This window comes from Chiloscyllium punctatum, chromosome 15 (assembly GCF_047496795.1).
Source record: "Chiloscyllium punctatum isolate Juve2018m chromosome 15, sChiPun1.3, whole genome shotgun sequence".
NCBI lineage: Eukaryota > Metazoa > Chordata > Chondrichthyes > Orectolobiformes > Hemiscylliidae > Chiloscyllium > Chiloscyllium punctatum.
Genome location: NC_092753.1, coordinates 29,035,633 through 29,050,160, shown reverse-complemented (window position 1 = coordinate 29,050,160; position 14,528 = coordinate 29,035,633). Strand labels below are relative to the sequence as shown.

The 14,528-nt window shown below is 40.4% G+C and overlaps 1 protein-coding gene across 7 annotated transcripts in view; it reads left to right on the top strand.

Moving 5' to 3' along the window:
• The window catches only part of glra2 (glycine receptor, alpha 2), a 196,422-nt gene that overhangs the window by 120,232 nt on the left and 61,662 nt on the right, over positions 1-14,528 (top strand). The window lies entirely within an intron of this gene.

Here is a 14,528-nt window from a genome sequence, read left to right as displayed (position 1 = left end):
GCTTATAGAATGACTAATGTTATATCTGAATATAAGATGAAATTGCTTCGACAGAATGTAATTTTTACAAATAGTTTTTGGTTTTGTCAAAATATTCTGGGTACTATTTGTTATAATGTGATCTGAAACCTAACTAACATGTTGGTTAGCATGAGACAGTTAAGTTCATTGCAACCACAAAATGCTCTTGTTATGCCAATGGCAGGTTTGTGAATTGGTCCAAAATGTGTCAGCTTCCAGGTTGTTTAACTCAAATATTTTGAGGTAGATCAAGTGTTTTATTACTTGAATTTGATTGTTTGGATTAGGTATACTCTTAAGTAGTATTACTTCAGTCAATTTTTTTTTATTAAGGAAGGGGGTGATTTAGGCAAGTTTCCTGTCTTTGATTCCTATTGATGATCCTTGCAGCAAAGATCATGGAAAAGGACAACTTCAAGTCTAATATTGGTGCCATTTTTAGAATCACTGTCAATGCTTATTGCATCAATAAAACGACACTTGGATAAAATGTTAATGGGTGCTCATTCCAATATGCTATTCCCTTTAGGAGAGGAGGTAATAAACTGAGGGAAAATGTTTTACGTTAAATGAATATTTGTGTACCCACCATAGTCTGATTCCTTTGCATTTCATAAAATGGTAGACTTTTCAGGGATATAATATTGATTCTAGAGGTACTAGTTATCTACTTATGGAACAGGAAAATATTAGGAGAATTGAATGAGGAATTGCAGCTAGCTCATTGAGATCATACTTGCACTCAAGACCTGTTGTAGAAACTACTCTGAACAGATTATTTTAGTTTTCTTTTACATCAGAAACCCACTATTCTTAGTGAATGCTGAATTTCTTGGAAATTTCATACTAAAACAAATGTGATCCTAAAAGCTATGACAGAATTGTTCTGTAATCTTCCATATTTAAATTACTGCTCCATTGGAATCACATGTTTCAAATGAACCCTAAAGTTGTTTGTAAGGACTGAGCCCAGTTTGGACTCAATGTGATTCATTTTGCAATGTGGCTCACATTATAGTTCAGATTTCATAAGAAAAGTCATATAATCTTCTTAGTTCGGAGTATGAATTTAGATAGCCCTGATGAGAAACATGAAGTTACGGACAACAAAACGCCAAAAACCTGAAGTAATTAAATCCATAAAATAGGTTTGTTATGCAATGAGACATATATTGCAGCCAACTGGAGAAACATAATTTTTATTTTTTTAAAAATTACAATCCTGCAGTTATTATTATTCTAACTCCCTTGTAAACAATATTCAGTAAATATTAAACACATCAATCAAACGCAGCTCAGGATTGTTTCTTAATTAAAGTCAGATCAACAGTCTTGAAGTCATTAACATGCTCGCAAAACCTAATTTACAAATCCTAGAGTTACAATGAGCTGTCAATATTAATCTTGTTTTTTTTCACAGTTTTGAGACAGTATTGTTTTACTAATTATGGTAAATGGAATACAATAAAGTTTGAAATCTTGCTTGAGGCATATGTTTCAATTGCACAACACTGATAAAGGTCCTGCATTTTGCAGATTACCTACATGAAGACCTGTGTCACACTACAGGGTACCAGGATTATTCCTCGACAAGCATATTCTAGATGTCATTATTTATGGCTCTGTTATGAAACAATTGGATTTTACCATTAACCTCACCAGCACAGTATGAATCTTTGTATTTCTCCTTCTGAAGAATTTCTGCTCATTATTTTCTGTTAGTTAAAACATTTAAAGATAGGAACCACTTATTATACCCAGATACAGAAATTATAATAGAGATACTATTTCCTGTTCAATCAATTTCCATCTCACAGCCATGGCACTTGCTGAGTGGGTGGCAAACTGTTTACCCTCAGCCTGCCAATTAAGCCTATTGCATAAGCATCTAAGAGTTGCCTTGTGTTTCATGCAATGACTTTTTCCAATTTTCCCGTAGGTATAGCCTGAGCTTCTGCTTCCTGCATTTACCTCACAGTATAGTTAAGTAGCTTTTTTTTGGGCATATGTTAGAGGATGTTTGCCTAATGATTCCAGTACATTTTGCATTTACCTTGAAGGGAAATGAAATTTCAATACAGCTTTACATTTATACAAATAACAATGACTGGCATTTATCTGGCCCCTCTAATTTAACAAGGAGCTTCACAGGAGTGTAGGTAAACAACAATTTGAGACTAACCCAAATGAAAATAGCTGACAAAAAGCTGAATTAAAAGTACGTGATCTGTATTTCTATTATCATGCCAAAGAGTTTTTTTTAGACAGTCATTGATGAGAGGATGTAACTATGTGTTCAGATTGCATGACTTGAAACTTGGATGTGTTTTGTTGCTGTTGGCTAACTTTGTGGTGCTCACCCATAAAATTGGATGCACGTTAAACACCAAAAGCAGTATGATATAGAGAGAGCTAATGAAGTCCTGAATGGAGATGGGCTATTAAGCAGCCAATGAACATATGAAAAGCCCATCCTCAACAAGGGAGGAGCCTAGTACATGCCATCTTCAGCCATGCAGAAGCACTGAGAAGGCCTCCTGGCCTTCCCCCCGAAGCCCCACCATCACTTGTTGCCAGTCTTTAATCAATTTAATTCTCACTGCTATGACATTAAATAATGTCTGATTGTACTTGATATGGACGCATAGAAACTAGAAGCAGGATTTAGCCCTTTGAGCCTTGATGCCTTATCTAAAGTTGATCTACCTCCTTCTTGAATATATTCAATGATTTGGCCTCCAAAGCCTTTTTCAGTACAGAATTCTACAGGTTCACTTTGAGAGAAGAAATGTTTCCTCACCTCAGTCCAAAGTGGTCGATCTCATATTCTGAGATTGTATCCCTTGTTCCAGACTACCCAACAAGGGAAAACATTCTGCCTCTTTCTAAGATGTCCAGCCCTGTTAGAATTGTATATGTTTCAATCAGGTCCCCTTTCATCCTCTTAAACTCTCGTGAATACAGACCCAGTCAAATCAATCTCTCTTCTGCCATGCCTAGTATCAGCATAGTGAACCTCTGTTACACTCCATCTGTGACATGTATAACATTTCTTAAGTAGGGAAATCAAAACTGCACACAATATTCTAGGTGTAGTCTTACCAAGGCCCTGCATAGCTGCAATAAGACATCCCTACTGCTGAACACAAATCCTCTTCCGATGAAGGGCAGTATACCATTTGCCTGCCTAAGTGCTTGCTACTCAAGGCTGAGAGCCGTGACAAGAACAATACAATACTACCCTACCATCCTCGTCTCAGCATCAGCAAAGTACTGGAAGGTGTCATCAACATCGTACCACACTCATGACTGATGCTCAGTTTTGGTTCTGCAAGGAGTATTTGGCTCCATCACAACTTTGTTTCAAATGTAGACATAAGCTAAAATCTAAGTAAGTGACTGTTGTTGACATCAAGATAGCAATTGCCCTTGTGAGTAAGAGTTTGCTGAATTAGAATCATTAGAGACCTGAGGGAAGACCATTTATCACTGAACAAGTGGAATGCCATGGCTATTGGGAATGGATTGGACAGAAAATCTCTATTAACACTCAATAAAACTGGATCAGAGTAAACCTCTACACAGGCCCGGATAAGTACAGCTGCAACATTCAAGGAACTCAAGACCAACAAACACTTCATTCTGTTCCCTAAGCGTCCACCTCACCACTGGTATGCTGTGACTGAAGTGTGTTTGAGTTATATTAACTTGTCAAGATTTAGGGTGGCATGGTGGCTCAATTGTTAGCACTGCTGCCTCACAGTGGCAGGGACCTGGGTTCTATTCCAGCCATGGATGATTATCTGTGTGTGGAATTTGCACATTCTCCCCATGCTTGCATTGGGTTTCCTCTTGGTGCTCCAGTTACCTCCCACAGACCAAAGGTTTGCAGGTTAGGTGGACTGACCATGTTAAATTGCACATAGTGTCCAAGGATGTGTAGACAGTGGATTAGCCATGGGAAATGCAGGGTTAGGGGGACAACATGGAGTCTGGGGGAGATGTTCTTCAGAGGGTCAGTGTAGAGTTGATGGGTCGAATGGCCAGCTTTCACACATGTAGGTATTCTAAGATTTCCTTAAGAGCATCTCTTAAATTCATTACTTCACCATATTTCGAGTGTCATGAACTGCTTGGGATTGCCATCACCTCTGAGTTCACCTCCAAGTCTCTTTGGATGTAGGTTTTTGCCAAGTCAAAATCGTGGAATGTCTTCCTGAGCAACATTGTGAGGGTTTATGTAGCAAACTGCAGTAATTGAAGAAAATGCTTCATCACCACCTTCTAAGAATAACAACAGATCAGTGACAAATGCCAGCCTTGACAGTGTTGCCTCCAGCCTGAGAGTAAACCTAAATTATACACAAATGTCTGGAGTGCTTGACTTGAAGTCTCAGATTTGACTGTAGGCTGGCATCTCAAGCTAGTTTATGTAAAATCTATCAAAACAGGTGTAAATCCAACCTAATTGAAATTGAGCAAATAATTCGGGTGAATTTGCGATTTTAAGCATGTATCTGCCTCATTCATTGTTTCCGTGTAACAACTTAAACACAATCTCATTTCAGTAAGATTCCTCTCCCTACAAAAGGTGCAAATTATTATTAAATTTGTATTAAGATATGACCAAGCAGACAAAGTTATTTTATTGCATATAATTGGGGCACATGTTGTTGCCCCAATACTTAGTTGTCTTTAAGCTAAAAAATCACACAACACCAGGTTATAGTCCAACAGGTTTATTTGGAAGCATTCATTTTTGGAGCGCTGCTCCCTCATCAGCTTATACTCCGCAACCACCTGATGAAGGAGCAATGCTCTGAAAGCTAGTGCTTCCAAACAAACCTGTCGGATTATAACCTGGTGTTGTGTGATTTTTAACTTTGTCCAACCCAGTCCAACACCGGCACCTCCAAATCACAGCTGTCTTCAGTGCACTCTGATCAACTGAATAGATTATATCAATTCAGGAAAGACTTCTAGCAATTAATGTGACTTAAATTTTCAAAAATCAAATAAGCAATGCAGTCTGGGCAATTAAAACTTTCAGCACAATTGCAGCTATTAAACTTGTATGTCATGCCCAATATTTTTGATTTGTACTCATTGAGTCATAGAATAATAGAGATGTATGACATGGAAACGAATCCTTTGGTCCAATTCGTCCATGCTGCCCAGATGTCCTAAACTAAGCCAGTCCCATTTGCCAGCACTTGGCCCATGTCCCTTTAAACCCTTCCTATTCATATACCCATCCAGCTGCCTTATAAATGTATTTGTACCAGCTTCCACTGCTTCCTCTGGCAGCTCATTCCACACATGCACCATGTGTGTGAAAAAGTTGCCTCTTAGATCCCTTTTAAATTTTTCCCCTCTTACCCTGAACCAATGCCCTCTACTTCTGGATCCCCCTGAAATGAAGGAGAAGAACTTGTCTATTTACCCTATCTATGCCCCTCATGATTTTATAAATATCTATAAGACCATTAAGCCTTCCCTAAAGCTCAAACCCTCCAAATCCTGGCAACATCCTTAATTGTTTGTTAAAGTTATCATTGGGATAAATCCCCTTTTGTGACGAAAGGTTGACAAACCTCCTTCCTTTGATGCTGTAATTGCTGGATTGAATTCTTTTGGAGATCCTTTAAAGAAAATGGTCTGATGTTTCTTTTACACATTGTGTACTCCCTTAACAGATGACCCTTTTTCTGGATTAGTGGTGCTGGAAGAGCACAGCAGTTCAGGCAGCATCCAAGGAGCAGCGAAATCAACGTTTCGGGCAAACGCCCTTCATCAGGAATAAAGGCAGAGAGCCTGAAGCGTGGAGAGATAAGCTAGACGAGGGTGGGGGTGGCTTTTGTTCATAGAATCCCTATAGTGCAGAAAGAGGCCATTCAGTTCACATCAACCCTCTGAAGATCATCCTATCCCCATACCCTATCTCGATAACCCTGTATTTCCCTTGGCTGATCCAACTAGCCTGCACACTATAGCATGCATCTTTGGATCATGGGAGGAAATTAGAGGATACTCACACAGATACAGGGAGCATGTGCAAACTCCACTATGAGAGTCACCCAAAGCTGGAATCGAACCCAATTCCCTGGCACTGTGAGGCAACAGCGCAAACCACTGAACCACCATGCTGCCTCTCCGGGGCACAAAAATTCTGAATGTTTGCTTTTATGGGCAAGAAAAACAGGCAATGAAAAGGTCATTCATTTCTACAAATATGCTTCATAGCTTGTACTGGGACTTAATTTGATCATTTTGTACATATTTTAAAGCCAAATTTCTTTATTACTTTTAAAGGAGAAATTGTAACTCATTCATCTTGAAGTGAAATTGTAATGAATTTGGTTTGGAAAACATTTTATTCCACAAGTCAATGCCTTGAAGTATGACAACATGATTATTTGTGTACCATGTAACCTCTTTTTTTTATAGTAAGGTCTGTGGTGGCAATTTGAATCCCCTTGTCTGGGGGTGCTGAGTTAGGAGAAATTTAAGCTCTATGAAGCCAATCTTTTAAAAATGGTCAACTCCACTGGATTTTCAGTCGGAAGGGCTGGGCTAGATTGCCAGTTGGGTCAAGCAACCTGGGAATAGCCTGTAATTTCCTAAGGCAGTCTGGGCCTTGGGTGCTGTAAGCAAAATCCAAAAATAAAGATGAAAGCAAAAGCTTCTGCTCTTATACTGTCAATCCCCTTATACTCTGTGGTTCCCCCTCCTCTCCCCCCCCACCCCACCCCCATGCCCATCTACCCATCTCTAATTACCCATATGCTAATCTATGAACACATTTCCATGGCCACCTACACCCCATATGGCCCCAATCATCCTATGGCTTATAGGATGAGATGGCTCTGTGCCAACTCATCTCCCACCTATCATTGCCTTCTCCATGCCAACTCACCTAGTATCCATCGTAATCATTAATCTGGAGCCATCGTGACAAAAATAATGGTACCCCTCGATTGTTGATGTCACGACTGAAAATAAGCACATTCTCATTGATACAAAACAAGCATCCCGCATAATTGCAAGAACAAATTCACTGTGCAAGTAAATATTTCACCAAAGTGTGCACTGATTTGTTGAAACAAATATTTCACTTATTGTTAATATCTCCCGCATGCTAAGTCAAAAAAAAATTACATTCAATAAGCAGTTGGAATTGTCCATCAATAGCACTCACTCCATCTTTATGAAAATTGCATTTTGGGAGATCATTCATGAAGCACAAATCCTATAAAAGTTTTACAGAGCCAGGAATTCTCAAATACCCTGTGTGACATTGCTGCCCCTTTAACAAGGTTATTTTGCCCTTTTTTTGAGAAGCTTTGGAAAGGTAGAGGTTCTTATGTGTCTGGAAATACCTACTTAAAAAGGCTTTTAAGCTTTTTATGAAAAAAAGACTTGTACAGTGAAAGGGGAGCGGCCAATTCTCCTGGTTCAGGGTTTTATTCTGGTCTGGTTTTAACAAGCAGTCAGTTTGAAGCTGCTGGTCAGGTTTTAGCTGGGGAGTCTTGGAAACACTTCAGTGCTCTCTCTCTCTGCCATCTCTGTCTTGTAAGAACCTGTGTTTGATTTTACCTTTTTTTATTAACCAAGGGGGTGTTTATGGGGATGTTGATGGGCAAGTATCTCGAACAGCATCATTAAGTTGCGATAGAGTTGAGTGGGTTTTTAGATAGGTTAAGTTGTTCTAAATTCTGTTCTCATTTGTTTGTGTTTCATTCAGTAGTTTGTAAATAAATTCTGTTTTGTTTAAAACTGAGTGGTTTGGCCTACTGTATCACTCCTGGAATATCCACTACAACCTGCTAAAAACAATTAACAATGTTAGGGCCTGGGCTACCTTCTTGAAATGTTTTGAGGGGGTCTGGCCTGGTCATACCACTTCTTACTAACCGCCCTTTCTGATTGTACATGGAGTCACGGTCCAAAAAGATTGCTCACCAGCTTGTGAAGGATATTTGGGGTGAGCAATAATTACTGGCCTAGCCCCCAATGCCAAACCAGTGGAGGCAGCCATTTTGAAAGAGTGGCTTCATGGAGTTGGAATTTCTCCCAACACTGCAGTTAAAGACAAAAAGATTCAAACTGCTACCAAAGATCTTACTATAAATAAGAAAGGTTGCATTGATCTTGGTGGCTGCCAGTTATTTGTAGGATGGTCCCCCAAAGTGTACGCCTGGGTCCTTTGTGGGCAGAATCAATGCACAGACAACTACAGGTACCTGCCCTAACCTTGTCCCCTGCCAGGAAGTAAGTCACTCATGCCCATTTTCTCATTCCATGTAGATTGTCCTGTAACATAACCAGTGTTTGATCTGGTTGCTGCAAGTGTGAAATCAAATGTTGGTCTATGTCTCTCTCACCAGTTTGCTGTTAGTGTTCACTGGATGGACAAGTTGCACTCCTTGGGTATCTGAAGAAGATTACCTCAGATTACAATGGGATCTTGATCAGATGGGCCAGATGGAGTGGCAGATGGAGTTTAATTTAGATAAAAGTGAGATGCTGCATTTTGGAAAAGCAAATCAGAGTAGGACTTATACACTTATTAGTAAGGTCCTGGGGAGTTTTGCTGAACAAAGAGACCTTGGAGTGCAGGTTCATAGCTCCGTGAAAGTGGAGTCACAGGTAGATAGGATAGTGAAGAAGGCGTTTGGTATGCTGTCCTTTATTGGTCAGAGTATTGAGTACAGGAGTTGGGAGGTCATGTTGCGGCTGTACAGGACATTGGTTAGGCCACTTTTGGAACATTGCATGCAATTCTGGTCTCCTTCCTATCAAAAGGATGTTGTGAAACTTGAAAGAGTTCTGAAAAGATTTACTAGGATGTTGCCAGGGTTGGAGGATTTGAGCTATAGGGAACAGGCTGAACAGGCTGGGGCTGTTTTCCCTGGAGCGTTGGAGGCTGAGGGGTGACCTTATAGAGATTTATAAAATCATGGATAGGATAAGTAGACAAAGTCTTTTCCCTGGGGTGGGGGAGTCCAGAACTAGAGGACATAGGTTTAGGGTGAGAGCGGAAAGATATAAAAGAGACCTAAGGGTCAACTTTTTCACTCAGAGGCTGGTACTTGCATGGAACGAGATGCCAGAGAAAGTGGTGGAGGCTGGTACAATTACAGTATTTAAAAGGCATCTGCCTGGATATGTGCATAGGAAGGGATTAGAGGGATATGGGCGAAGTGCTGGCAAATGGAACTAGATTAGGTTAGAATATCTTGTCAGCACGGGTCTGTTTCCATGCTGTATATCTCTATGACTCTATGTGAAAGAAGAAATGAAACAAGGGGAGGTTTGTGGTGAACAGAGGACGATGGGGGAGAGTGGATGTGGACATGTACACCATCTGCAGCTTATAAACGAGAAAAAGTTGTGAGATGAGGGTTAGCTATGAGCAAACGTTCAATTGCTTCAGTCCCACTGATGGTTATGGCCTCAGCAATGGCTCTTCCCATTACAAAGAGCACCCTTTCCTCCTTGGGCTGTCACAACATGTAGCGATCCCTATTCCCGTGAGTTAGCTTTTCTATCTGAGATAGCTGGTGGAATGACCTGAAAGAGTTCTTGAAGTGTTAAATTGGAGAAGTTACATTTGAATGTAGTGAGATTAAAATTGTAATGCGCAAATATACAATAGCCATTATCTTAAAATATAGATTTCTGACAGGGTACAATCTTAATGAAATAAGTGTACCTGTAACTGGGGCTTTTTTTTGGTGAGAAAAGCTTTAGGCTAGAAACACGCATTAAAATATTGTGTAGGGGAGAAAGTATAAGAGGACGGTACTGGTCCTCAAACTAGAACAAGCCTATGGCATTGCCTCCTTCAGGGCAGTCATGTCTGAGTTCACTCAGTCTTACCTTTGAGTCAAAAGGTTGAGGTTTCAATCCCAACCCAGAATCTTAAGTGCATAAATGATAGCTGATAAATGATAGTGAGAGTGAGGATGTGCTGCATTTTCAGAGATGCCATCTTTCAGATGGGACATTAAACAAAGTTCACATCTGCCCTTTTTGGTGATTGTACAGTGCCATACTGTGGACTTTAACAAAGACGAATAGGGGCACTCTTTCAGGGGTACCTGATGAATATCTGTTCCTGAATCAAAATCATGAACACATTTGTGTTTCTACATCTTATTGCTCATGAATTTACCTTTACATTTGCTAAGTTACAATACTGACTAATCTTCAAATGTGCTTTATTGGCTGTAAAGTGCTTTAGGACCTCCTGAGATTGTGCAAATGATAAAGAAATGCGGTTACTTTCGTTCCTTCTCCTATTCCATTCAGTAAATGGTACAAATTGAATTAAATTGAATAGAATTGAGACAGCTTGGTAAAATGGATGGCCTATTTTTCCATTGATTAGAATCTACTTCCTTTTTTTTAATGTTTTATTATTATTCAGTCCTACTATTTATTTGGGTAGGTGATTGATGAGATACTTAGTAATGTGAACAAACTTGCTGACAGCCCAAATATAACAATTCTTCATCTTCAGTGGCATATTTTCCATTGTCGAATAGTTCCCCTGGATGTCAGATGTTCTGAAAAAAATTTCTATTGGAACCTTGACAGATTCTGGGTCTTCATGAAACAAAAGACAGCAAAGATTGCTGGGATTATGCAGTAGGATGGACCTTTTTTGGTGCTAGGTAATTCAACAACATAATAGAGCAAGGAGCATTTTGTTACTCAGCAAATTTGTTCATCGTTTCCCATTATCATTTGCCTTCCTATTTCCCCAGAGATTATCGGTTAAATTCCACATGACTGTACTGAACAGGTTATTGCCTCTTTGCATGCTTGACTAACGCCAAGCAGCCCTGACAGGTTTTACATTGATAAATGGGAATTCTAAAATTTACTATTGAGTGACCCTGAACATTTTCTGCTTACCCAGTAGAAGACACCACCGAGCAGAAATTTGTCTTGGGCAGCATCACAAACCAGGCAGTGTTGCATGAGCTTCCCATTATCCATTGACTGATCTATTTCTCTCACTGGAGAGAATATTAGTGGCTCTTCAATGATACTTCTCCTCATGAGTCAGAGGATGTGCTGTGTCCCAGCAGCGAGGTTATATGCTATTACATTTTCTGGCAGAGAAAACAGCTGGGAACAGGGCCACATTTTTATTGTTAAACAGCTGGGAGCCAGAAGGCATGAGAAACAGGGCCAGAATTTTATTTTTAAACGGTTTGGATCAGTTGTTACAATTAATGGAATCACACTACCAAGGTGTGAAAAGCATAGAATGGGAATAGAGTGGGAACACTGTAATTTTTTTTCTTGGCAGCTCATTTGAGAGCAGAATGGTGGTTTTATTTTTAAGAGGTAGCATTGCAGAGCTGGGAAGAGAGGATATGGAGGCCAAGTCAGATTTCAGCAAGTGATGGAGCAGTTAGTGTCACGCCAAGCCAAATGGTGAGAGTCACAGCTGAATATTAAAACAAAATTCAGAGGGAAAACAGAAGAACAGTGAACCCAACAGGGGCCAAAAACACCAATTAACAAGAAAATCACAGTATCAACAATGAGAGATAATTGCAGTTGTAAGTCCTTAAGTTTTTCAATTTGGGATGCAAGTTTCTCCAGAACTTCTGTTTTTCATTTATGATTAAGAAACTGCTGCTATCGTACCAACTACAGCTACTTTGAGTTTACAATCAAATTATCTTTATAAATGTTACTTATTACAGTATAGGCCTTGATCTCCTGGTCTTTAATTGGCAGAGACCAGGCACACAATCCAAAATGTGTACTCGGGCCACACAGAAAGGAAGTGGGAATTTCTCAGGAAGTTTGACCTTCTCATGGGGAATTTCTCTGTTCTAAAGGATTTTCCTCAAAGGTTTCTGACTCTGAACTAGAGTTTGAGATTTCATGCCATTCCGCAGCACTGTGTACTTGTGCAGCTAATCAGGGAATGTCACATAAGTTAGAAGCTGGTCTAACTTTTAGGTAACTATGGGACTGAATCTGCACACCATCTCCAAACCCTGAGTCACTCACAATAACCCTTTGACTTCCGCCTTAACATATCAATTAGGTTTTCTGGTTCCCCCAGCTATCTGTCCAACTTAATCTGCCGTCAACCACCCACCTACCCTTAATCCCTTCCAAACCCCTACCTGACTGGAATTTCTTGCTGACATCCCCAACATTAACTTGACTACTTGCATGCCCCTCCTGACTGATGAACCCAAACCTGTTCTGAAAACCATCCCCTCCGACATTCTGATAACTCCTGGTACCACAGGATCACCCTGATCCAACCAGTCCTCCTGACCAGGTTTGTCACTGCCCAACTGACCAACTGCCCCACTAACTGACCAGTCCTTCCAAATTAACTTCTAATTGCACAATTTACCCCATTACCTGATGAGCCCCAAGTCTGACTTTACCTCCTAGCCTAACTTGACAACCGCAGACTAGACCTGATTAAACCCGACATCCAAATAGCCCACCATGACCCAATGTGACTAGCTGTCTTTCTGATCTTCCTTCCTCACGCAACCCAACTACCCACTGACCCAACTATCTACCTCCCCAATTGACACGCAATCCCACTCTGCCTATCTACCACTCCAATTGACATGCAATCCCACTCTGCCTATCTACCACTCCAATTGACATGCAATCCAATCTGCCTATCTACCACTCCAATTGACATGTAATCCAATCTGCCTATCTATCGCTCCAATTGACATGCTATCCCACTCTGCCCATCTACCAATCTGTCACGACCCACCCTCCACCTGACCTGATTCACAACTTAGCACATCCAACCTACCACACTACCCATTCACTCAATCATCCACTCACCCATCTACCCATGCCCCATATTTACACTGGACCTGTAAATTTTCTATAAGCACCCCTCATATTAGTGAGTTCTCTGTTAATCCTTTCTGCAGGTATCAGTGTGATTTCTGAAATGAGAGAGTTCCTCAGGATCCTAATTGGAAGTCAAACTGGAATTGAACCCAGGTCCCTAGTGCTGTGAGGCAGCAGTGCTAACCACTGAGCCACCATGCCACCATGTTTCCTTTATCTTTTATGTCAGAAGTATTCCAAAGCACTGTATGTATATTAAGTAATGTTCTTGTTATACAGAAAAATGACCAAGCCAATTTATGACAAGGAAGTCACACAAGGAACAATTGGATGAATGACTGACAGAGCCCTTCTTTGTGATACTGGTTGAGGGAGAGTAGAATAATGGGTGAATTCCCTGCTGTTTTTCCATCTCTGTAATGGACATTACCAAAGTGAATCAGGGGATTAAGCACTGTGTCTCAAAGTTCATAAATTTTGAAAACGGTAAACTCTTAAAGCAATCTAAAAGCTTCTGGAGTACTGTGTCCAGTTCTGGTCACCCAGTTATAGGAAGGATATTACTAGGATGTTGCTGGGTATGGAAAGGCCGGCTGGGATGGGACTACTTTCACTGGAGTGTAGGAGGTTGAGGGGTGACGTTATAGAGGTTTATAAAAATATGAGGAGTTTGAGAAGGTTAATGGTCAGTGTCTTTTCCCTCGAATGGGGGATTTCAAGACTAAGAGGTACATTTTTAAGGTGAAAGGAGAGAGATTTTAAAAAGACATGAGGGAGGATTTTCTTTACACAGCGGGTGCTTCGCATGTGGAATGAGCTTCCTGAGGAAGTGGTATATGTGGGCACAATTACAACTTTTAAACAGCATTTGGATAAATATATAAATAGTAAGGTTTGGTGGGATATGGGCCAGGAGCAGGCACATGAGACTAGTTTAGTTTGGGTTTATGGTTGGCATGGACTGGTTGGACCAAAGGGCCTGTTTTCATGCTATATGATTTTATGTCTAAGAATATCAGGTTTTCATAATTAGTACAAAGGTAAGTTTAAGTGGGCTTCACTGGATAGGCTGGCATTTATTGACTATCACTAATTGTCCAGAGGGCAGTTAGAGTCGACCACATTGCTGTGTGTCTGGAGTTACATGTACACCAGGTAAGGATGGCAGTTTCCTTCCTTAAAGGGCATTAGTGAACCAGATGGGTTTTTACAACATTCAGCCCTAGTTATCGGGTTGTCATTAGGCAATGCGGCAATAATAGAGCCAGACCAGTTAGATTGGAACTGAAAGTTGGTGGAAAAAGCTGCAGCTAAACAAGAGGTCAGCCACAAAGCAGAGGTGGTTTAGGCATAGTTGAGATATCTTCCCTCAAAAAACAAACATGGGCCAAACAAACCCAGAGCTCCCCAGATGAAAAAGGAGCTGGAGATGAAGATAAAACATGCTTATGACTTGTGCCAGGAAAATAAAATTGAGAACTATCAAACAAAAACCAAATGCAAATAGTGGACTTCTGGTGCTAGCATGGAGACTGCTGGAGAAACTCAGCAGGTCATGCAATATCTATAGAGAGAGAAAAAGATTTAATGCCCCAAGTCCGGTATGACTCTTTGGAACTTTGATCTGAAGAAGAGTCATACTA